This window comes from Dasypus novemcinctus, chromosome 12, assembly GCF_030445035.2.
Source record: "Dasypus novemcinctus isolate mDasNov1 chromosome 12, mDasNov1.1.hap2, whole genome shotgun sequence".
In the NCBI taxonomy this organism is placed as follows: domain Eukaryota; kingdom Metazoa; phylum Chordata; class Mammalia; order Cingulata; family Dasypodidae; genus Dasypus; species Dasypus novemcinctus.
In genome coordinates, this window is record NC_080684.1 from 107,139,158 (window position 1) to 107,160,247 (window position 21,090).

The 21,090-nt window shown below is 64.8% G+C and overlaps 1 long non-coding RNA gene across 1 annotated transcript in view; it reads right to left on the minus strand.

Annotated features, from left to right (window-relative positions):
* Window positions 1-6,601: 6,601 nt before the first annotated feature.
* The window catches only part of LOC131280669 (uncharacterized), a 34,474-nt gene continuing 19,985 nt past the window's right edge, over window positions 6,602-21,090 (minus strand). The window contains exon 2 of the long non-coding RNA XR_009188391.1: window positions 6,602-7,484. This is a non-coding gene — a long non-coding RNA (uncharacterized lncRNA). The remainder of the gene's footprint in view (window positions 7,485-21,090) is intronic.

Below are 21,090 nucleotides of genomic sequence, written 5' to 3' on the forward strand. Positions count from 1 at the left end.
CTCCCTGTGGGGGTAGGGGCTCCCCGTGGGGGGGCTCCCTGTGGGGGTAGGGGCTCCCTGCCAAGGAGGGGGCTCCCTGCCAGGGAGGGAGATCCCTGCAGGGGGGGACTCCCTGCAGGGGGGGGCTCCCTGCAGGGGGAGGGGCTCCCTGTGGGGAGAGGGGCTGCCTGTGGGGGGGCTCCCTGCATCCTGGGCGTTGGGGCGTCCTGGGCTGAGGTCCTCTCCCCGCGCAGCGTCCTGGCAACTCTGCGCGCGCCCACCAGAGGGTGCTCTGCGGCAGGGAGAGGGCGGTGGCCGCGGGCCCGCCTGCCCCACGAGGGGCGCCCGGGCCCCACTCCCAGGAAGGACTGGCCGCGGGGGCGGGGGCGGGGGCGGGGGCGGAGGGCGCGGCGCTGGGCTCCTGGGGGTCCCGCTTCGGGGCCGCCGGGCTGTGGGACCCTGGCAAGTCACCCCGTGTCTCAGGGCCTGCTTCCGGGTTGGAAGACGCTCGCGCTGGCCTGGAACTGCGAGGAGGGGGCCCGCTCGGCTGCACCCCGTGGGGTGGGGGCACGAAGGTGTTTGCATGAAGGCTCCCCGGGGGGCCGGGGGGCCCCAGGATCACCATTTGGGGGCCAAGAGCTCTGCGATGGGGTGCAGCAGAGGCCAGCCCGGTCCTGGGGAGACGGTGTCCCCCTGCCCTGCCCACGCACTCTCCCCATCGCTACCCGGGGCAGAGCCACGGGGTCACCCCCAGCCGGCCGGCTCCGGCACCCCGGGCCTGATCCCACCCCTTGGCCACGATCAAGGTCCCAAATGGGGTCCATGCCCCACCGAGCCCACAGGACGAGGGGTCCACGCCGCGCAGTCCCGCTCCCTCCACCCAGCACGGCCTTCTCCATCGCCCTTTTCCCAACGGCCTGCGGACCCTCGGGAGCACAGGCCGCGGCGGGGGCGATCGCGGAGATCAGACCACGCGCCCCAACCGCCTCCTCGCCCTCCGCCGAGGGGCCTGGAGCCAGGCCAGGGGTGGAGCCGGCCGTGAGGGTGCAGCCTCCGGGGGCCCCCACGCGCCAGGTGGACCCAGCTGGCTGGAGGCGGCTCCTCCTTCACCCCAAGGCCCCCCAGCCCCCAGGGCGCCCCCGCCTCCTGACTGTTCCCAGGAGCTTATCTCACCCCAGGGCCTTGGGGTTTTTCAGTTGAGGAGAAATCCCCACCCCATAAAATCCCCCTCTCAGAGTTCACAATCCCACGGCACTTGGTACATTCACAATATTGTGCAAACACCCTCTCTGTCTAGGCCAAAAAATACTGTCATCACCCCAAAAGGAAGGAAACCCCGGCCCAGGGCCGCCCCTCCTCCCCGCCAGCCCCGCTGACCCCGCCAACCCGCCATCGGTTCCCACGGATGTGCCCACTTGGCCATTTCCTTTACGTGGGCTGGCACCCGGTGCGTCCTCGAGGGCCCCCATGGCAGCGCACGTGTCAGCCTCTCCCTGCGCTCAGGCCGGCCGTCGCCCAGGGCACGGGGACACGTCTGGCTGCTCGGCTCCCCGGTGGCCCCGCGCCCTGCTGCGGTGACCGAGGCTGCGTGCACGCGGGCGCACAAAGCGCCATCGGGGTCCCCGCTCTCACCTCTCGGGGTGCCACCCCGGCACGGTCTGGCGGGAACTCTGGTCGCTCTGGAGGCGCTCCTGGCTGTTTGCCGCCGCCGCGCCACCCCCGCCTGCCGCCCCAGCTGCTGGCCCAGCTCGGTTCTGGGCTGCTTCTCCCACCAGCCACCCAGGGCGCTGCGGAGGGACAGCTCGCCAGCTCCCTTCCTCGCCCTTTTGACGCCTGAACGCCATCGCCTGCTCTCGGTGGGGAGGGGACCCCGAAGCTGAACTGCCTCAGGCGGCGAGAGGTGGCACGGGCGGGCGGGCAGCCCCTGTCCCAGGGAGGCTCCAGAGGGCGCGAGGCAGAGGGGGCGTGCGGTGGACAGGGCACCCCCAGCAGCCACCTCGCAAGGGTGGACGTGGGTGGGAGTCGGGTGGAGCAGGGAACACACACACGGACACACGGACACACAGACACACGCACCACGAACTCCCCCCTTGGCCTCCGAGAAGCAGGGCTGTGACTGGGGAGACCTTACAGCTTGTGTTCAGAGAGGTTCAGAGGGGGCACAGCCGTGGGCAGAGCAGCCCAGCCCAGGCCGGGCTGTGGGGCCTCGAGGAGCCCCAGAGGATGCCTTCAGGCAGCCGGAGCCAGTGCAAAGGCCCTGGGGCAGGAAGCGGCTCATCCCGTTACCCCACAGCCCGAGAGCGGGAGAGGGTGGGGGAGAGGCCGGGATTTTCTCAGCGCTCCCCCCCCCCCGCGCCCCGCCCCCCGCAGGCGGGGTCCCCGGGCCCTGGCCCAGTTAAGCCTGAAAGGAGTCAGTCTGGCTCCAACTGGAGCTGTCTCCTCAGGGACGCTGGTGCCCTAAATCCCAGCGCCTGGGTGGCGGGGTCACTCGAGGACACGCCGGTCTTCTGAGTTCCGTCTTCCTGTGCAGCGGGGGCGGGGGGAGGGCCTGGCCCGGGGCCACCCCGTCCCCGCCAGCCCATTGTCCTCCCGGCCGGCTGGCCGGAAGCCGCTCCTGTCCAGGGCGCGGGGCCTGGGTTCGGTGAGCCCAGCAGGCGGCTGGCGCGGGGCCGCCACGTCGACACGGGGGCCGGGCCCGCAGGGGCGCCAGATGGCCGGGGCCCTGCGAGATGAGCCCCCCCGGCCCCCCGGCCCCCGCGCTGGCCCCCGGGGGCTGCTCGGGTGGGAGGCGGCCACTCCCGCTGGATGGCGCCCCTGCCTCCAGCCCACCCCGGGCCCCCGACACAGAGACACAGAGCCAGGGGTGCCCCGACACAGAGCAGGCCGGGCCCAGCGGTGGGGGGAGCAGGCCGGCGTTTGCAAGCGCGCTGACCCCAGGGCCACCCTCTTCTCCCCCTCAGAGAAAACCCTCCCGCCCTTCGGTTCCCACGAAGGCAGATGCGGCCGCAGGCCCGAGGGCGCGGCAAATGGGAAGTGGGCGCCAGGCCGGGCGCGGGGGCGGCTGGGAGTCAGGGGGCGGGGGCAGAGGTCAAACCCGGGGACCCACGAGTGTCCCTCGTGCCCCACGGCACCCACCCTGAGCTGGGGCTGCAGGAGCCGGGCTCAGGGCGGGAGTGGGAACCAGCGCCCCCACCCCAGGCCTCCAGGCACCCCCAGCCCCACCCTGAGGTGAGTGGCTAGATCTCAGCTGGGACTGGATTTCATTTGTCCAGTTGAACCTGTACCCAGAGCTCCAGCTCTAGCGGATCCTGGTCAAAGGGGTAAACTGAGTCAGCTCAGAGGCCCTTCCTCCCTGGGGGCACCTGAGTCCTGCCACACCCCAGGCCAGGGGGTCCCGGCCTCTACATCATCTGACCAGGCTGGCAGCTCCTGGGGCTTCCCCAGACAGCGGGCACAGGCCGGCCCCGCCTGGCTGACCTGAGGGTGTGCACCCCCCCTAGGGCCCAGCTCCCCAGAGGCCCCAGCAGCCCGAGGCCGGGGACCCCTGCGCCCGGCCTGCACCCCAGATTGCTGGTTCCGGCATGGCCCCGCCTCTCCGTCTGTTGTTTCCTTTCTCGTGTTGTCTCCTCTGTGTCGAGCCTCCAAGGCTGGCCAGAGTCTCCCTTACCCAGCCCTGAGGTTGGAGGCCCCGGCACTGCCTGGGAGGCGGGGCAGGGAGGCGAAGAGGGGGGACAGGCACCTCCCCCACTTTGGGCAAGGGAGTGCCCCCCGGGAACCTGGCCAAGGTCCGAGGAAATGACCGAAACCCCGTGTGCAGTTGCGTGTTCAGCTCAACGGGACCGTCCTGGGGCCAGCACCCGCGCCCCTGCCTACAGCCCTCCGTGGCTCCCCGCTGTCTCCCCGAGGCCTTGCCCCTCGGCGCAGCACACGGGCCCGCGCTGGCCCTCCGCTGGCCCCCTGCTCCTCCAGGCCTGGGCCCCTGCTTCCTCGGCCCCTGGTGGGCTCCGAGGCCTGCTCGGCTCCTCACTCCCGGCGCGGGCCCCCCTCAGGCCTCCCCTGCCCGCTGCTGGGCCCGACACTGCCCCCGCTGGCTGACCTTGCTCAGCCTTCAGGGCTCACCTCCGAGGCCACTTCCTCCAGGCAGCCTCTCCCGGCTGCACCCTGCCAGCCCCGGGCCTTGCTGCCATCGGGGCGTTTCCCAGGTAGGTGAGCTGCCCCGGGGGGGCATTGGGGTGGGGTCTATGCCCCCGAGCAGTTCCAATGAGAGGCTTCTGCCCAATGCTGGGGGGGCAGCGCCAGGGCAACCTGCGCGCGGGCATCCCGGTGCCAGGCTGCGGAGGAGACGAGCCACAAATCCCAACAGGAGCGGCAGTAAAGGCGACCCCTCGGCCCCCAGCTGACACCTGCCGTGCGCGCGTCGCCCCAAACTCCCTGCCGCCACCCTCGCGGCCTTAGAAACCGCGTGGACCGCCGCGGAGACGGTGTCGGGAGGCGAGGATGGGGCAGGGACGGGAACCCCAAGTTCAGGGAGTGCGCGTCCAAGGAAGCTGTTTCCCCAAGGACAGAACTCCACATTGTGGGGGGGAGGGGGGGGAGCAGGGCTTCTAAAGAGCCGTGGGGGCTGAGAGCCTGAGGGAAGGGGCCAAGGGTCAGCTTGTCCAGAAAGGATTTGGGGTGCAAGATGCCACAGCCCAGCATCATCAGAGAAGGAGATGAAAGGTGACGGGAGAGAGAGGATGAGAAGGTGGGTCTAAATGGAGCCAGAGATGCACTCACGGCTTTAACTCAAAGCGCCCCAGCAGCCAAGGCAAAAAGCGAAAGTGGCCACTGGCGCACGTGACTAGTCTGTGGGCAGAACGAGAAGGCTGCAGGCCTTCGTCCTGGAGTTCCCCTCCCGGGGAAAGCGTCGCGGGCATTGGCTGGAGATGCCGCAAGAAGAGCTGGTGTAGAATTCTACACACACTCCTGAAACAGCCTGGGCCAGACCAGGGCTGGGCTCGGGGGTCCCTGGGCCCCTCTTCGTCCTCACGGCACAGCCCAGAGGTGGTCGCTCTTCCAGTTGTACAGACGAGGAGGCGGGAAGTGAATCGGTCAGCCCGGAAAGGGCAGGTGTCCGGCCCGGGGGCAGCTGCCCTGCTTTGTGCAGCCGTTTTATTCTACGGCGTCCTGTGCTCTCCTCTTTGGCTGGCCCCGGGACGCCATGACAGAATCCCTGGCCCCTGGCCCACGTCCTCATCACCCCGCCACCCCAGCCAGGACCTCCTTGTCCAAGCATCCTGCTCCCCAGGCCCTGCCACGCTGGCCGCACTGGCCCCCGCCCATGCCCAGGACACAGCCAGCCCTGCCTCCCCGGGGACAGAGCAGAAGCCGCGCGCAGCCCGGGACCACACAGTCTCCCAGCGTAGCCTGGTGTCCCAAATAAATCTCTCTGCGCCACCCCACTCCTGGATATCCCCTGCCCTCCTGCACTGGACAGGGGTGTGGCCCCCATACCCCCAGGCCAGGCACCAAGGGTCCTGGGGTCCCAGGGAGCAGAGCATGCAACGAGGGGCCACCTCCCCCCACCTGGCTGCTCTCGCTCCAGGCACAGGCCCAGGGATGTCCCGTCCGAGGAAGAGAGACAGGTGGGTGGCCCGAGAAGGCCCGAGAAGGCCTGGCCCGGCCCAGGTCTTGGCGTTTCCTCCAGTCGCTGTGTCTGCAGGTAACACTGAACGTGTCATTACGCTCACCACGTCCACGGGCCTGGAAGTTGGACGGGACAGTGGGGATGCCTTACCTCTGCTGGCCGAGGTTAGGGGCCTCAGCTGGGGGTGGCCTGGTAGTTGAGGGTGACTCTGGCTGGAGGTGATCCAGTGGTTGGACGGCACCCAGTGGCAGGGCATGACCGGCGGCTGGAGCTGACCCAGGGGCTAGAGGTGAGCAGGTGGCTGCAACGTCCGTGAGTTGGCGCTGGCTCTCGGCTGAGACCCCTGCTCGTGGCCTGTCCATCTCCATTCAACTTGGGCTCTCAGTCGAGCGCCCTGAGAGAGCCAGGCAGTGGTGACGGGTTTTACGACCTGGCCTCTGAGACCCTGGCGCCATTCCACGGCCTTCTACTAGGGAAGCAATCTCAGGCCGCCCAAATCCAGGGGAGGGAATTCCAGGCACTGGACGATGAGCGCATGACAAGGGTCAGAGAGAAATTCAATTCCAATCAGTTACGAGCAAATAAGGTTTACTGAGGAACTGGACTTGGCCCAGTGGTTAGGGCGTCCGCCTACCACATGGGAGGTCTGCGGTTCAAACCCCGGGCCTCCTTGACCCGTGTGGAGGTGGCCCATGCGCAGTGCTGATGCGCGCAAGGAGTGCCGTGCCACGCAGGGGTGTCCCCGCGTAGGGGAGCCCCATGCACAAGGAGTGCGCCCCGTAAGGAGAGCCACCCAGCGCGAAAGAAAGTGCAGCCTGCCCAGGAATGGCGCCGCACAAGGGAGAGCTGACACAACAAGATGACGCAACCAAAAGAAACAGATTCCTGGTGCCGCTGATAAGGATAGAAGCGGTCACAGAAGAACACACAGAGAATGGGCAGAGAACAGATAACTGGGAGCGGGGGAAGGGGAGAGAAATAAATAAAAAATACATCTTAAAAAAAAAAAAGGGTTTACTGAGAAGCATCTGTTTGTAAACAGGGGGTCTCGTCTCCAAACAGCGGAGCTCTCTGACTTAGAATTTTGGTCGCCTATGTGCACCACTCACAGGTTCACAGAAGAGAAGCGGCAGTCATGGGCTATCACTCAGTCAACCGACGGAGGGAGTGACTCGTTTCTGATTGGTTCATTAAATTACAAAGTTTCAATCTATAGGTTAGTTTTAAGCTTAGTCTTTTCTGCTTAGGTGTTTTTCTAGCAAAGTCAGCTTGGAAAGTGCCCAGTCAGCTTTTCCAAAACTGTCCCTCTTGGAAGTTCCCAGTTTCTCAGAAAAGCTCAAATTAAGTTTAAACATGAAGGCCAATTTCTTTAAAACGTCGCCCTTTTGGTCTTCCTCCTTTTTACTGCGATGTGACCATTCTCAAACCCAGAGCTTCAGCGCAGCCTCTTGTCAGGCTTGTTCACAGATTCAGTCTTGCTAGTAGATTCCTTTGTTGGACATTGCATTGGTTCTTTTCTGACTTCAGCTGCGGCATTTTAGCTTTAAAGTTTTCAAGAGAAGGATTAACGTTATCCAGGGAATTTGGACATTTTCCAAGAGAGTAGACCGGCATCTGAGGAGCATCAGGCCTCCGCGTTTGTGTCCTCGGGCTTGCATCTTAGTCACACACGCAGGTTCTGCTTGTTCTGGCGTTCTCAGGATGAGCTGACACTGTATGACAGGCGAGCGTTTGGTCATTAGAGTGACAAAAATGCCAGGGAGTCATACACATGACCTGACCAATAAAATGAGTCACCCTAGAGGAGCTGGTGTGGCCTGGTGGTTGAGTGCCTGCTTCCCACATGGGAGGACCCGGGTTCAATCCCCAGGCCCGGAACCTTAAAAAAAAAAGAAAGAAAAAAAGATTCACCCTAATATATTCCTTAAAAAGTCTCCTATGGATCCATTAAACCAGTTTCCCATTCCTGGAAACAAATCAGTAAATACATGGGTTTCTCCAAGGCAGTGGAATACCTTTAGTTGGTTTTTAATTTGATTGATATCAGTTTCTATGATTCCCAAGGAATTTGTGTGAAAGAAACAATGTTCATGTATTAAAGCACAAGTGCCACTTTGGGTTGTTGTTAATAGATCTAGTGGGCCTCTGTGTTGCATTATCATTTTAACTAAACTGTTTACTTCCGTCTGAAGCCCTTGAATTCTAGTTGTGGAATTAAAAGACAGTTTTACAGGTTTGGGTATGTTTCTAATGGCTCTCTCCTGTTCAGAAATTCCTAAACTAGGGAAATTTCCCTAACGAAGGAGTGGAGACCAGAAGTTCCATCAGAGAAGGGGTGAGTATTACTTTTAAGCCAGTGAAACAAAGACTCTAGATTTAAACCTCGGCTAGAGTTTAGAGTCTTTAAAAATTGGAGATTTGGAACTAGATCTCTTAATCCACAAAGCCCTTGCCAACTGAGGGGTAGTTGGTGTCCACAACAAAAATACAATCCGCTTCCTCTCAAAGATAAGGATAGATTTTTATTTGAGTCAAAATCGGGACAAATTGAAGGGCAGACTTTTAGGCCAAAGCACATCCTGCTGCATAATTAAAGGCTGAGAAAGGGCTTGCTAAAGGGGTGCATGGTTTCCCAGAATGTGGGAACGCGGCTGAGAGACTGCAGAGCAAGACATGGGCTGCTTTCCCGCAGTCACGCTTGCGACTCGAGTCCCCTGAAGTCAGGGGTACGTTCACACTGCGTAGTTGGGCTAACTGTCCTAAAAATGTGCTACCGGTTAGGGTGCTCCGAGTGCCTCAGGGATACCTAATATCGGGCTCTTGAAAAGGAAAGAGGACGAAGGATTTATTGTAAAAACCAGAGGAGCCCTCTAAATCGGCGATCCACGTACCAAAAGGCTGATACCAAAAGGGATAATTTTCTAGTAGGAGTAAAAGTTCTAATGGTTTTGTGTCACTGGAATGGTGACGAACCCAACAGTTGGAAAGACGGGCTGCTGACCTCAAGTCCTGCACAGGTTGTGCGTCGGATGAACGGCCAGACTCGTGCGTGAGCAGGGCCGAAGGAGAAACCAGCGTGGCCGCGCCTCGGGTAGCACGTGTAGCCCCACGGGGAGGAGACCTACAACACAGGAAGTACTCATAAAAGCGGCGAGTGTCAAACCAGGGCTGGTCCAGCATGGGGCTTCCGTCTTGCTCTTGATCCCTGCTCCGGGAGGTCTGTCCACCTGTGAGGTCATCAGCTTCCGGGACCAGCTGGTCCTGATGAGTTTGAACCTGCAGTCCTCCCTGGGGCAGGTGCGGAGGAGGCTGCTTGAGCTGGGGAACGTGGCCCCGGCGGTCAGCGCACTTTAATTCGGCTGCTGTGTAAGGAGCAAGGAGGACCTGACCTGGTCCCTCCCAGTGCAGTTCAAGGACAAATTTCCTCTGGTGTCTTTTCCGATATACCCAGTCTTTCTGGGCCACATCGTAGAAAAAGTGACCGTTACCAGGAGGGTCTCAACACGCCTCTTGTAGCTGTCGGGAAGGAGCCTGACAACATTTCATTCATCTTTTGCAGTATTGAATTAAGGTAGACTGACCTAAAGCAGGATTCTCAGACGGGTGGTGCTGAAGCTCAGGTCCAGTGACAACTCCTGAGGGGTCAGCTGGCATCTCCTCGGAGGGGAGGCCCGACAGCTAGTCAAGCTAGAGGAGGCGTTCTCAGCCACGGCAAATTTACTGCTCCTGGGCTGGGACTTTGGCAAGTATAGCACTGGCTGTAAATTTCCTGAGCTTTGTCTTTCAGGATTTTCCCACCGAGGCCTGGACATGACCTGAATAGTCGTATCAGCGCCATGGAGGGAGGTGGTATGCAAAACCCAGAGAAGAGGAGTTCTGCCGGCTCAGGAAGAACCAGGCGCCATCCAGGCACTCCAGAGTTTATTATCAGGGTTAGCAGGCAACCCCGATGTCGCTAATGTTGTTTGTCCAAATCCGAAGTTCAAATTGGGCCTTAGAAAGTTCAAGAGTAGGAGTTGGGGGCAGAGGGGCTTTACCCAGCACAACACAGTGATTCAAGGGAAGTGGGCCTCGTGGCCGCGGCTTTAGCGTAGAGATCAGCCCAGACATTTCCTTGCTATTCGGGATCAGTCCCACTGGTATGGGCTTCAGTTTTCATTCCAGCTTGTGTGTGTGTGTGTGTGTGCGTGTGTGCTTTTAAAGTATTTAAGGGAAGCAGACTTGGCCCAGTGGTTAGGGCGTCCGTCTACCACATGGGAGGTCCACGGTTCAAACCCCGGGCCTCCTTGACCCGTGTGCAGCTGGCCCATGAGCAGTGCTGATGCGCGCAAGAAGTGTCCCTGCGTAGGGGAGCCCCATGCACAAGGAGTGCGCCCCATAAGGAGAGCCGCCCAGCGCGAAAGAAAGTGCAGCCTGCCCAGGAATGGCGCCGCACACACAGAGAGCTGACACAACAAGATGACGCAATGAAAAGAAGTACAGATTCCTGTGCAGCTGGCAACAACAGAAGTGGACAAAGAAAAACACGCAGCAAATAGACACAGAGAACAGACAACTGGGGGGAAGGGGAGAGAAATAAATAAATCTTTAAAAAACAAAATAAAGTATTTAAAAGTTCAACTACTTGATGGCCATTTTTAATGGGAGTGTCTGATGAGGGCAAAAGCCCTCTTTGTCTTCACTACATTCCAAAACCACCAACTACCTCAAAAGCACACCTGCCGTCAGTGTCTGTGTTGGCAGGTCTCCCCCGTGCGACATGGCAGGCTCGACTTACAGCAAAAAGTTCTGCGTGTGGAGCAGATTTTAAAGCAGGCAGATTTCCATGTTCTACTGGTTCAAATTGAGATGTTGTAGCATATCCTGTCTGGAAAATTCCCTGTTCAGCTTCGAGACAGGAGCCATCAACAAACAAAATCAAATGAGGATTTTGAGAGGGGGTTTCGTTTAAACCCTTTCTAGGCATCCTTGGTTCGGAGGTTAATGCTCTGCAATCCTAGAGCCTCCGCCTGCCACATGGGAGGTCCGCGGTTCAAACCTGCAGCCTCCTGACCTGTGTGGAGCTGGCCCACGCACAGTGCTGATGCGCGCAAGGAGTGCCTGCCACGCAAGTGTGTCCCCGCGTAGGGGAGCCCCATGCACAAGGAGTGCACCCCGTAAGGAGAGCCGCCCAGCGCAAAAGAAAGCGCAGCCTGCCCAGGAGTGGGGCTGCACACACGGAGAGCTGACACAACAAGATGATGCAACAAAAAGAGACACAGATTCCTGGTGCGGCTGATAAGGATAGAAGCGGTCACAGAAGAACACACAGTGAATGGACACAGAGAGCAGACAACTGGGGGGGGGGGAGAGAAACAAATAAAAAATAAATCTTAAAAAAAAAAAGCTCTGCAAGCCTTCCATTTCCAAGGAGAGGGGCAGCAGGGTTTAGAGTGTTACGTGGTGGGATCGGAAGAGGAAAAGGAGTTAAGAAGATTTCACAAGAAGCAAGTCTCCTGAAGAAAAACGTCGAGGACCAGCCGCGTGCACTCATTTCCAGGGGCCCTGGACTGGGTCAGCAGAAGCTTTAACGAGCCACGAGTCCTGGAGGCCGATTTTAAAGTGGCAAAGTCTTCTCCACAAGCCGCAGCCGTGGGAAGTGTTCAGAGGTGGACGGTGGTGTTAATTCAGGCGAAGGAGAAGCACAATGGGAGAAGTTGGGACCCCCGTGGTGGCAATAGCTGGCGAGCTCCAGGAACCCTCTTAATTGTCTTTCAAGTTGACATCAAGCAAAACGGCGACTGGTTTTAAGTCATTCGGGGGACGGAAAGAAATTGGACAATCCTGCCGGCCACAGTGGGCGCTGGTTCGGGTTGGCTGTGATTAGCCCCACGTCTGCGTGTCCTCCTGGCCTCCCACGGCCCTGCGCTTGCCTCTGGATGTCTGGACTCTGTCAGCTCTCCCTCCGCCCTGGGGACCCCTGTGGCGGGGTCAGGCCCCTCCCCAAGTGCTGGCCGGTCTTGGTCGGTGGGCCAGGCAGCCCGGCCTCCTGCGCTGCCACCCGGTGGGGTCCCCGCCCCGGGCACAGGCTGGACCGGGTGACCTCCCAGCGGGCCGGAGCCCGCGCGGCCAGGGGATCTCCTTCTGCGCCTGGGCTGTGGGCTTCTCTTGCCGGCTGGGTCCGGGGCCCCCAGGGCGGCCAGCAGCCACCGGACCCCGTGCCCTGGGCCACCCCGAGCGGGCGTGGAAGCGGGTCCGGCGTGGCCGACACCTCCATCGCAGCCTCGGGGGGTACCGAGCCCACGCCAGGGAACGCGCCCCCGGAAGTGTCCCCAGCAGCGACAGCGCGGCCCGAGGAAACCCGGGCAGGGCCGAGGCCAGCCTGCGCCCCCGGGGAACTGAAGAGTCACGGAGGAAGCACATGGGGGGCGCCAGGCCTTGGGCCCTGTGCTGAGCTCTGTCCCCCAGGGCTGGGAGGGGCGCTGCCCAGAGCCCCCCTCGCCTCCCCGCCCCCCGATCGCCCTTTCCCTCCAAGCGCCCTGTTCTGCCTTCACCCCACCCTTACTCCAACCCGTTCTCTTTTCCCACAGGGGTCCCCGCCCCTCCTGGCTCCACCCAAGAATCGCCTGCCCCCGTTGTCCCCATCGGGCACCCCAGCTGCCCCCACGGGTCCCCCCACCCCCCCCCCCCGGGCACCCAGCCCAAGAGGCAGAGCGGAGGAGGGGTGTCTGTGGATGCCATGGCCCCACTGCCACGGAAAGTGCCAACGGCCCACCCTGCACACGCCCGCACGCTCACACACCCGCGCAGACAGGGGCACACTCCACGAATCACGCACACTCACGCCCACACCGTGTTCGAGCCCACACGCGCACACGCTCACACGCCCGCACGCGCGCGCCGCCCTGCGCGGCCAAGCTGCCATTTCCGTACCACTAAGAGGAGAGCGAAGCGGTGGGGGAGACGGCCGCGGCAGGTGGGGGCTGCAGCCGGGGCTGGGGTCCGGTGCGTGCCCGTGGGGGCTCGCCTCCCCCCGGCATTTGCTCTGTAAACTCTTCAGGGCACTAGTCTGAGCCGGGCCTGGGTGTGGGGGCGCAGGTGGGGGTCTTGTCATTTGGGGGGGCTGCCCTGGGTGGGGAGGCTCTGGGTGGCCTGGGAAAAGGCATTCTCGCCGCTGAGCGTGGGGCTGGGGGACAGGCAGGGTCTGCCCGGGGGCTGGGGGTCTCTCTGAGCTGGAGCTCAGCTTCCCCTGGTTTCCAGTTTCTTCATGAGCGATTTGTCCTTTTCAGTGACTCAGAATCCCGAGAATTACGCTGCAAATCCTCAGCGCTGACTCTGGGGCCTTCGGGCCATTCTCGCCCTGCTCTTCCCTGGAAAGGGGGGCGCTGTCCCCCGTGCCCTCCTCCCGCCCAGCCCCTGCCCTCCAGCTCCAGTCCCGGGGCCGGCAGAGGGGAAGGAGCGCTCCAGGGCTACCCCTCGCTCAGCGCCTGCCTGGCCGGGCCCAGAGGGGCTCCCCGCAGTGCTCCCTCCTCTCCACCGGGGCCGCCTCCCGCCGGGCGCATTTGTTCAGCTGTGCCTTGATGGTGCTCCTTCCCCCGCGGTTCCTCGTTCCCAGCTCCCACCCCTGCTGCCGTTTTCCTCCTCGCATCTTTTTCTTCCTTCTTTCTTCTTCCTAATATAGAAGGAGAACAAGGCAGGGGCAAAGAGCATGAGCCCAAGAATCATGTTCCCCAGGTTCAGAGGTTCAAATCCCAACCCTACCACTTTTTTTTTTTTAAGATTTATTTTATTTATTTAATACCCCCCCCCCGGTTGTCTGTTCTCTGTGTCTATTTGCTGCGTCTTGTTTCTTTGTCCGCTTCTGTTGTCGTGGGCGGCGCCATTCCTGGGCAGGCTGCACTTTCTTTCGCACTGGGCGGCTCTCCTTACGGGGTGCACTCCTTGCGCGTGGGGCTCCCCTATGCGGGGACACCCCTGCGTGGCAGGGCACTCCTTGCGCGCATCAGCGCTGCGCCTGCTCCACACGCCAGCCCTACCACTTATCCTTAACCCTGTCCAAGTTACTGGACCTCCCTGAACCTCAGTCTCTTCTTCTGTAAAATGGCGATAACGATCATTCCTCTGCTCTGTGGGCAGATAGGAAGATTCAGTGGAATAATGTGGGTGATCCTCTTAGCCAAGGCTCCCAGTGAGGGCTCAATAACGCCATCTGATGGCTGCATAACCTCCCCCACTGACCCCCCCATTCCTGCCCCACTGACGGTCCCACTTGCCAGCCACAGGAAACCGAGGCCCAGAGGGGAGGGGCTCCACAAAGTCCCCGCCCCTCTCAGAGGCTCAATGTACAAATCTGTCAAGTGGGGGGAGGCTCCCCCTGCTATCTGGGGGAGCCCCCGATTCTGCACCCAGGGAGGTCCTGGCAGGTGCGCCGGGGGGGCCTGGCTTCCCTGAAGGTGAGAGAAACCCGGGCCAGGCCCGAGCCCCGGCCCTGAGACAGCACGCGAGCCCCCCGTCGCGGTGTCGGGTCAGCGGGTGCAGGCCTGGCCCGGCCCGAGCCTCCCCCGGGGCTCCGCGTTCAAGCAGAGAGAGGCGGCCGGGGGCGGCGTGGGCGCCCTGGCCTGGTGGGCGCCAGGGCCTCCGCTGCGCTGCCGTGCGTCACCGGCGCCACCAGGGGGCAGCAGAGCGGCCACGTCCGTGCCGGGGCGCCCTGCCCCGCCGTCCCCGCAGGAGCCCCGGGCGGGTGGCTCGGGCCCCTCTGCCAGCGCGCGCGGCGTCTCCTCCAGCGCCGGGGCCCGGGGCGAAGCGGCTCCCGCGGCAGCTGCCGGCCTGTGGGGGGCTCCCGGGGTCCCCGTGGAGGCCCCTTCCCGCCCCGCCCGTCTGCAGATGGGGAAGTTGAGGCCCAGCCAGGGGCAGGGAGCAGGCCACGTTGCACAACAGCTTCCAGGCAGGGTCGAGATGGGCCCCCCACCCCGCTCCACGGGGTCCCGGGAGCAGCAGGCCGGCTCCGTCCTGTTCGGTGGTCCCGGGGGGGAGAGAAGACCCCCCCCACCGCAGGAAGCCCCCGGGAAGGCCCACGTGGGGTGGCGGTGGGAAACAGCCTCATCACGGCCCCTGGCTCCCAGGGCTGCGCGGCCACCGCCGGGGGGCTGGCACCCGTCCCCGGGGCCTCTCCACCCCGGAGGCAGGGCCTGCTGCGTCACGAGGCCCCGGGCCCCGGGGGCCACTCGGCCAGGCCTGGCGGGGGAGGGGCGCGTGGGCGAGGGGGTGAGTCACCCTTTGGGACACTTCCCTCCTCGGTCCCCGCCTGATGAGGGGCCTGGCGGGGAGCCCCGAGGGAAGGGAAAGGTGGCCGGGCTGTGGACGCCGGGGCAGCGGGTGGCGCGGCCTCACGCGCAGCGCAGGCCCCAGCGGGGCGCGGCGGCTTCTCTCCTCCGCGCTGTTCCTGCCTGGCCCTGGCACAGGCGGGTGGCCTTGGAGCTCTTGGCTCCGTGGCTGCGAAAGACTCATGTTCCAGGAAAACGCCGCTCGGCAGGTCGCAGCAAGCCCCTCGCGTCATTCCCAGGCCGGGTGCCCGCCTGCGCAGGCCTCCCCGGCTCCCGGGGGCCCATGGGAAGGGCCCGGATCGCCCAGGCCTGCTCTGCGGCCTGCCTGCTGTGCAACTCCGAGCACGGCGCACCCTCTCTGGGCCTCTGGGGTGACGACCAGGCCACAGAGGTGGGGGCTCTCAGGGTCAGCCTGAGGGGCTGGAGGCAGGGCCAGGGCCTGGGTGAGCATGTCCATGGCCGCCCCAGGCCTGGAGTCCAGCGCCCGCTCCGGCTCCCCCGGCCCCCCCCGCCCCGGGCGTCCGGCCGGCAGGACAAGCAGGCGCGGCAGCCATCTTCCAGCCGCGCTGGGGCCGGGCCAGCTCCGCTTCCCGGTGGGCTCCTCCCCGCGCGGGCTGCATTACCTCATCAGGAAGCCATTCCGGAAAGGCGCCCGAGCCCCGGGAGTGGGAGTGGGAGTGGCGCAAGCCTCCCCCGGGCCTCCCAGAGGCCTCCGGGCCTGCGAGCGGCGGCGGGCGCGGCGTCCCAGGGTGGCCGGGCAGGGCTCGACCCGGCCGGCCGCGTGGCACTGCGCGGGGCCAGCCAGCCGGGGCCGGCAGGGGGTTCGTGGAGGGAAGCGGGGTGCGCCGAGCCCCGCCCCCTGCGCCTCAGTTTCCTCCTGGCCCAGGGCCCCTCCCCCGCCTCCCCCCAGAGGGGCACGAGGGACACTGGACAAACGAGCACATGCCCCTGCTGCCCCGGATGTCAACCAGGGGCTCAGCGGCCCCGCGATCAGAGCCGAGAGGGGCCGGGGCAGCGGGACAACCGGGGGAGCCTCCCACCCTGCCCGGGGCAGATTCTGCAGGAGGAGGGGCGGGGAGACGAGGCGCTCCCAGCAACCCCCTGAGGCTGCCCGCCCAGCTCTCGTTCCAGAAGGCTCTGGAAGCTTCAGTCCTCTCGTCTGCAAAACAAGCCAACCATGCTCACCCGGAGAGTGGCTGACGGGACGCGCGCAGCCCGGTAGAAGAGGAGGCGACACGGGGGCCCACAGGCAGCACAGCGCCGGCTCCTGCGGGCTGGTTTCCCGTCTCCACGCGGGAAGCCACAGGCATTCTCCCCAAAACACAGGTCTGCTCAGGGCACTTGCCCTCTGCAAAACCCCTCGCCCAAAACAAGCAAACTCTGTCCTCCAACCCCACTTGGCTCTAGTTATGTGCAAACGCACCAAAATTTTCCCCAGCCCTGTCTGCCTGGAGAACTCCTACTCAATCTGCAGAGCCCCAGGTGAGATGCCCTCTTCTCTGAAACGCCTCACAGGGTGGCTCTGAGAACCAAAGAGCAGCTGTGTGCCAACACATGCCTGGCTGCAAGGCCGGGGCACACGCCCATGGCTGGCCCCGCTGTTCATAAGCAAAGCTCATCGCCAACGGCGCACAGGTGGGCAGGAGTGCGGCTGAGGCAGGAGTTGGTGGGAGGTTCTGGTGTGAGCCTCGCGCACAAGCTTGGCAGGCGGGAGCATCTGGAAAGAGGGAGCTTTGGAGGCTCGGAACCCGCAGCCCGCGGCACTTTTAAAAACGGGCAGGTCTAGAATCCGGGCAGGCTTGTGGCTGCTTCAACTCCAGAGCAGGGCAGGGGCTGCTGGGAGACGCCCAGGGCGGGTCGCAAACGGCCACTCGCTTCCACTGTGGGCGCTCAGTCACCCCAAGACCTCCCTGCTGGGCGGGGACCGAGCCCCTCGGAGGCCCCCGGCGGGCATGCCCAGTGTCCAGGCCCCAGACCCGGGCCCAAAGAGGCCGCCGGAAGTGGGCCCCCAGCCCCGGCCCTTCCAGCCGAGCCCCCCGACCCGGGCAGTCACCCGCCTGTGCCCCTTCCCCGCCCTGACACCGAGAACCCGAGGGCACAGCCGCGAGCCCGCGGCTTGACGCCGCTGCTTTGGGGTGAGGCGCTGGGGACCCCGGGGGGCAAGGGGCCAGCCCTGCAGCCCCTTGAAGCCAGAGCGCCGGAGTCGGCCCCAGGCCACGGTGCCCCCCGCCCAGCCTGGGGGGGCTGCTCGCTGGACCACTGCGCGGCCCCGCTTCCCAGCAGCCTCGTTCGGGGAGCTTTTCCTGAATCGGTCCCCCAAGTCTGGAAGGGAGTCTGTCCTTTGTGCCTTAGACGACCGTGGACCCCGAAGCTCAGGGGAGTCATCAGGCTCTGCCTCAGTTTCCCCACCCATGGAGTGGGGCGTGGACCATAACTCTGTGGCCCCTCTCGGCTCTTGCCGTCTCCCCCACACCCTCCTGTCCCACAGCGGCAGAGACCACGCCTGCACCCCCCACCCGTGCTCAGCCCCCCGACCACGGGTCTCGGACAGGGCGGGCACCTTTGGCATTTGCAGAGTGAGTGGAAGAACAACGACGATCTCTTCACTTCCTCATTCACTCAGTCGCTTTATTTCCCCCCCCCCAACAACAGCTCTCGTAAAGCAGCCCCAGTCGTCCTCCCTTGCATGCCACACGAGACAGGGAGCTTACCACCTCCAGGACAGCCTGCTCCGTATTGGGCCACTCGTCAGAAAGCGTGCCTCGGAGCTGGCCGCCTCCCTGCCCCGGCCCCTGCGAGCGTCTGGAGGGAAGGGACCCCTCCCCCGTGCCCATGGTCCACAGGCCCTGCAGCTGGGGGGCCCGGGGCGCCATCCCCCTTGGCTCTCTCCAGACCCGCCCGGGCTGAGGTCCCGGGCAGGCGGGGACGAGGACAGCCAAGGCCCGTGCTGCCCCGGGCCCAGCTGGGGCAGAGCCAGCGCCCCTGGGGGGCGGCAGAGCCGGGAAAGCCAGTGGGCGGAAAGAAGGGACAGGCTCGGGCAGGACAGGTGGCCTGTGCCGTTGCCATGGCTCCGGCGCCTCGGCCGGCCCGGCCAGGCCTGGGAAAAACAAGCCGGGTGCCGGGCAACCGGCGCCGTGGCCGCCGGACAAAGGCTGGGCCGCGGGGGCGCGCGGCCGCCGACTGCGCCGCCTGGCCCGGCACCCGTCTAGACGGGCAGCGGGCGGAGCTGCGGGCCCGCGGGCTGCCCCTCGGGCACTGGGACAGGGCGGGCGTGGGGGGCAGGCACCCCCGAGGCTGCCCTCCGGGGCGCAGGCCCAGCGCCCGCCTAGCCGAGCCTCTCGGGGGCTCTAAGGCGCCACCTGGGAAGGACCAGGGGTTCCCTGCGTGTCTGGGGAGGAGCCGGCGGCACCTGGGGCTCCTCTCTCTGGGGGGGCACAAGCTTCTGAGGGGCACCCCAGGACCACCTGGAAGGGGTTCTGAGGCCACCCAGGACAAGTGCCGCCTCTGGCCCGGGTCGGGCACACCCCAAGCCCCAGAGAGCCCGAGATGGGAGGCAGCCCGGCCGAGGCCCAGTGACCGCGCCCCAGTGGCCTGATGGCCGCATCCCGGTAGCCCCATGGCCGCACCTGGGTGGCCCGATGCCCCGGCCGGAGGCAGGCCCTGGGGGCGGCCGACTCGGGCCTGGGGCTGCAGCTCCACTCCGCCTGCCCTGCTCGTGGCCTGCGGGCCTTCCCACCCTGTCCCCTCCTTTCTGAGGACACCGGCTGCGTCAGGTCAGGGCCCCCCAGATGCCCGCGGCCTCCTCCTGCCTCCAGGCCTCTTCTAAGGCCTCGCCTCCCACTGCGGCCGTTCCACGGCACGGGGTTGGCACACAGGGGTGCCCCTTGGGGGCACACGACTCACCCCTGCAGCCCCCCTCAGTGCCCTCCCAGGGAAGCGTGGCTCACGCGGGCCTAGGCCTCATGCCGGCTTCTCGAGAGGCCCAGAGCAAGCCGGAGACGCACGGAGGCGCCGCTCCCGGCCCCACGCACGGAGCAGCGTGACCCTCATGGCCCCCAGCAGCCAGGACCCTGGCGGGGGCGGGGGTGGAGCTTTGCTGGGGAGGGCGCAGGCCAGAAGGACCCGGAAGGCACCTGCAGGGAGGGGGTCAGGTCTGAGGGGCGAAGGGGGCTCAGAGCAAGAGGCGCTGCCCACACAGCGGCCCCTGACGGCCGCTGTGCCCCGAGCAGCCCCCCGGGGTGCGGGGAGCCTGGACGGTGGCCTGTGGGGGGCTGGGCGTGAGCAAGGTCCTGGGGTGCCCCCCCAACCGAGCCATGCACCCGTGCTCCCCGGGTGGAGCTGAGGGAGCAGGAGGGGTAGAGGTCGGGTGTGGGGGTCCCGGAGTGGCCACCAGGGTTGGGGAGCCACAGCCAGAACCCACCCTTGGGCCTGTGTGGGCCCCTGAAGGGGGATGGGAGGCACGGAGCCGTGCCGTGGGCCTCCCACCCCCGAGCGCCCCGTCTTCCCCGTCTGGGTGGGACCCCCGGCCCGGGGCCAGCCTGGGCCTCGAGCTCCAGCCCACGGCCCCCCGGGCTCATCGCTGATCCCGCTGCGGCCCCTTCAACCCCGACCCTCCACCCCTGCCTCCCCCGCGGGCCCCTGGCACTTTGCCCAGCGCAGCCAGGGCGTCCTCTCCAGGCCCTCCCTGCCCCTCTGCCCCCACCCCGCCTGTACCCCGGACTGCACTTCACGTCCACCACACCACTGTCCTTCCCTGCCTCGGCCTCAGGATTCAGCTAAGGCCTGGGCGGGGAGGGGGCTGCTTCCCTCCCTGCAGGGGACGCCCCGTGCCCTGGGCCCTGCAGCCCTCAAGGATCAAGTGCAGGAAGCGGACTTGGCCCAATGGTTAGGGCGTCCGTCTGCCACATGGGAGGTCCACAGTTCAAACCCCGGGCCTCCTTGACCCGTGTGCTGCTGGCCCACGCGCAGTGCTGATGCGCACAAGGAGTGCCCTGCCATGCAGGGGTGTCCCCGTGTAGGGGAGCCCCACGCACAAGGAGTGCACCCTGTAAGGAGAGCCGCCCAGCATGAAAGGAAGTGCAGCCTGCCCAGGAATGGCGCCGCACACATGGAGAGCTGATGCAGCAAGATGACCCAACGAAAAGAAACACATTCCTGGTGCCACTGACAAGAACACAAAGTGTACTCAGAAGAACACACAACAAATGGACACAGAGAGTAGACAACTGGTGGGGGAAGGGGAGAGGGAAAAAAATCTTAGAAAAAAAAAAAAGGAACCAGTGCTGAACCAAAGAACGGACAAAAGAGCCAACGAATGAATGAACAAATGGACCAACGAATGAATGAACCAACAGTGAATGAATGAGCTTGAGTGGCACGGCTTCTGGCTTTGAGGATGGTGAAGGATCTTCTTCCAGGTCAAGGCGGCCTTGCCCCCGTGGAAACCGCCGTCTGGAGCGGGGTGGGGGAGCCCTGAGGTCAGGGGCCAGGGACCAGTTCGAGGGAAACGCCTTTGAACTCCGCAAGGAGAGAGAAAGCCGCGTCCACTCTGGAGCCTGCCCTGGAAAGAGAGCGCGGGGCAGGGCCCAGGGGTGTGGCATGCCGGCCGGGGCTGGGGACCCCCTGCGTCCCTCGCCCCTGGCCCACGCAGCTCCCAGTGCCCACCGACTCAGGTGTCCACCCGGGGGGGCCCCCAGCACCCGGCCTGGCCGAGATCCGCCGCCCGGGCAGCCCCACTGCCGCCCAGCAGGGCCCTGTGTGTTGGAACTTGTATGATTCCCTAACTCAGGCTTCCTTCTAGACACTTCCACAGCGCTGCCGCAGCTCATCCCAGGTGGGGTGGGGTGGGAAGTGGGGGGATTCCCTGAACAGAGAGTGAGCAGACAGGGTCTCTGTGGGGCTCTGCCGTCCCACCTCCTTGGCGGGGGCAGCCCCGGGCCTGCCCGCCCCAACCCCTGCCGTGGCCACACCCGCCGTCAGCTGCCACCTGCCCCGCCAGGCCCCGGCCTGCTCGCTCCGCCCTCCCGGGCACCTCCTCTCTCCGGGCTGCATCTCCCGCCACTCCCTGCCCTCTGGCATCCCACCGGGCAGCTCAGGGGGCCCTTCAAGAAACCGCCCTTGGCCCCACCTCCAAGCCCTGCTGCTGGTCCTCCTGTCACCGCCAAACCCCCCACTCGGCTGGCC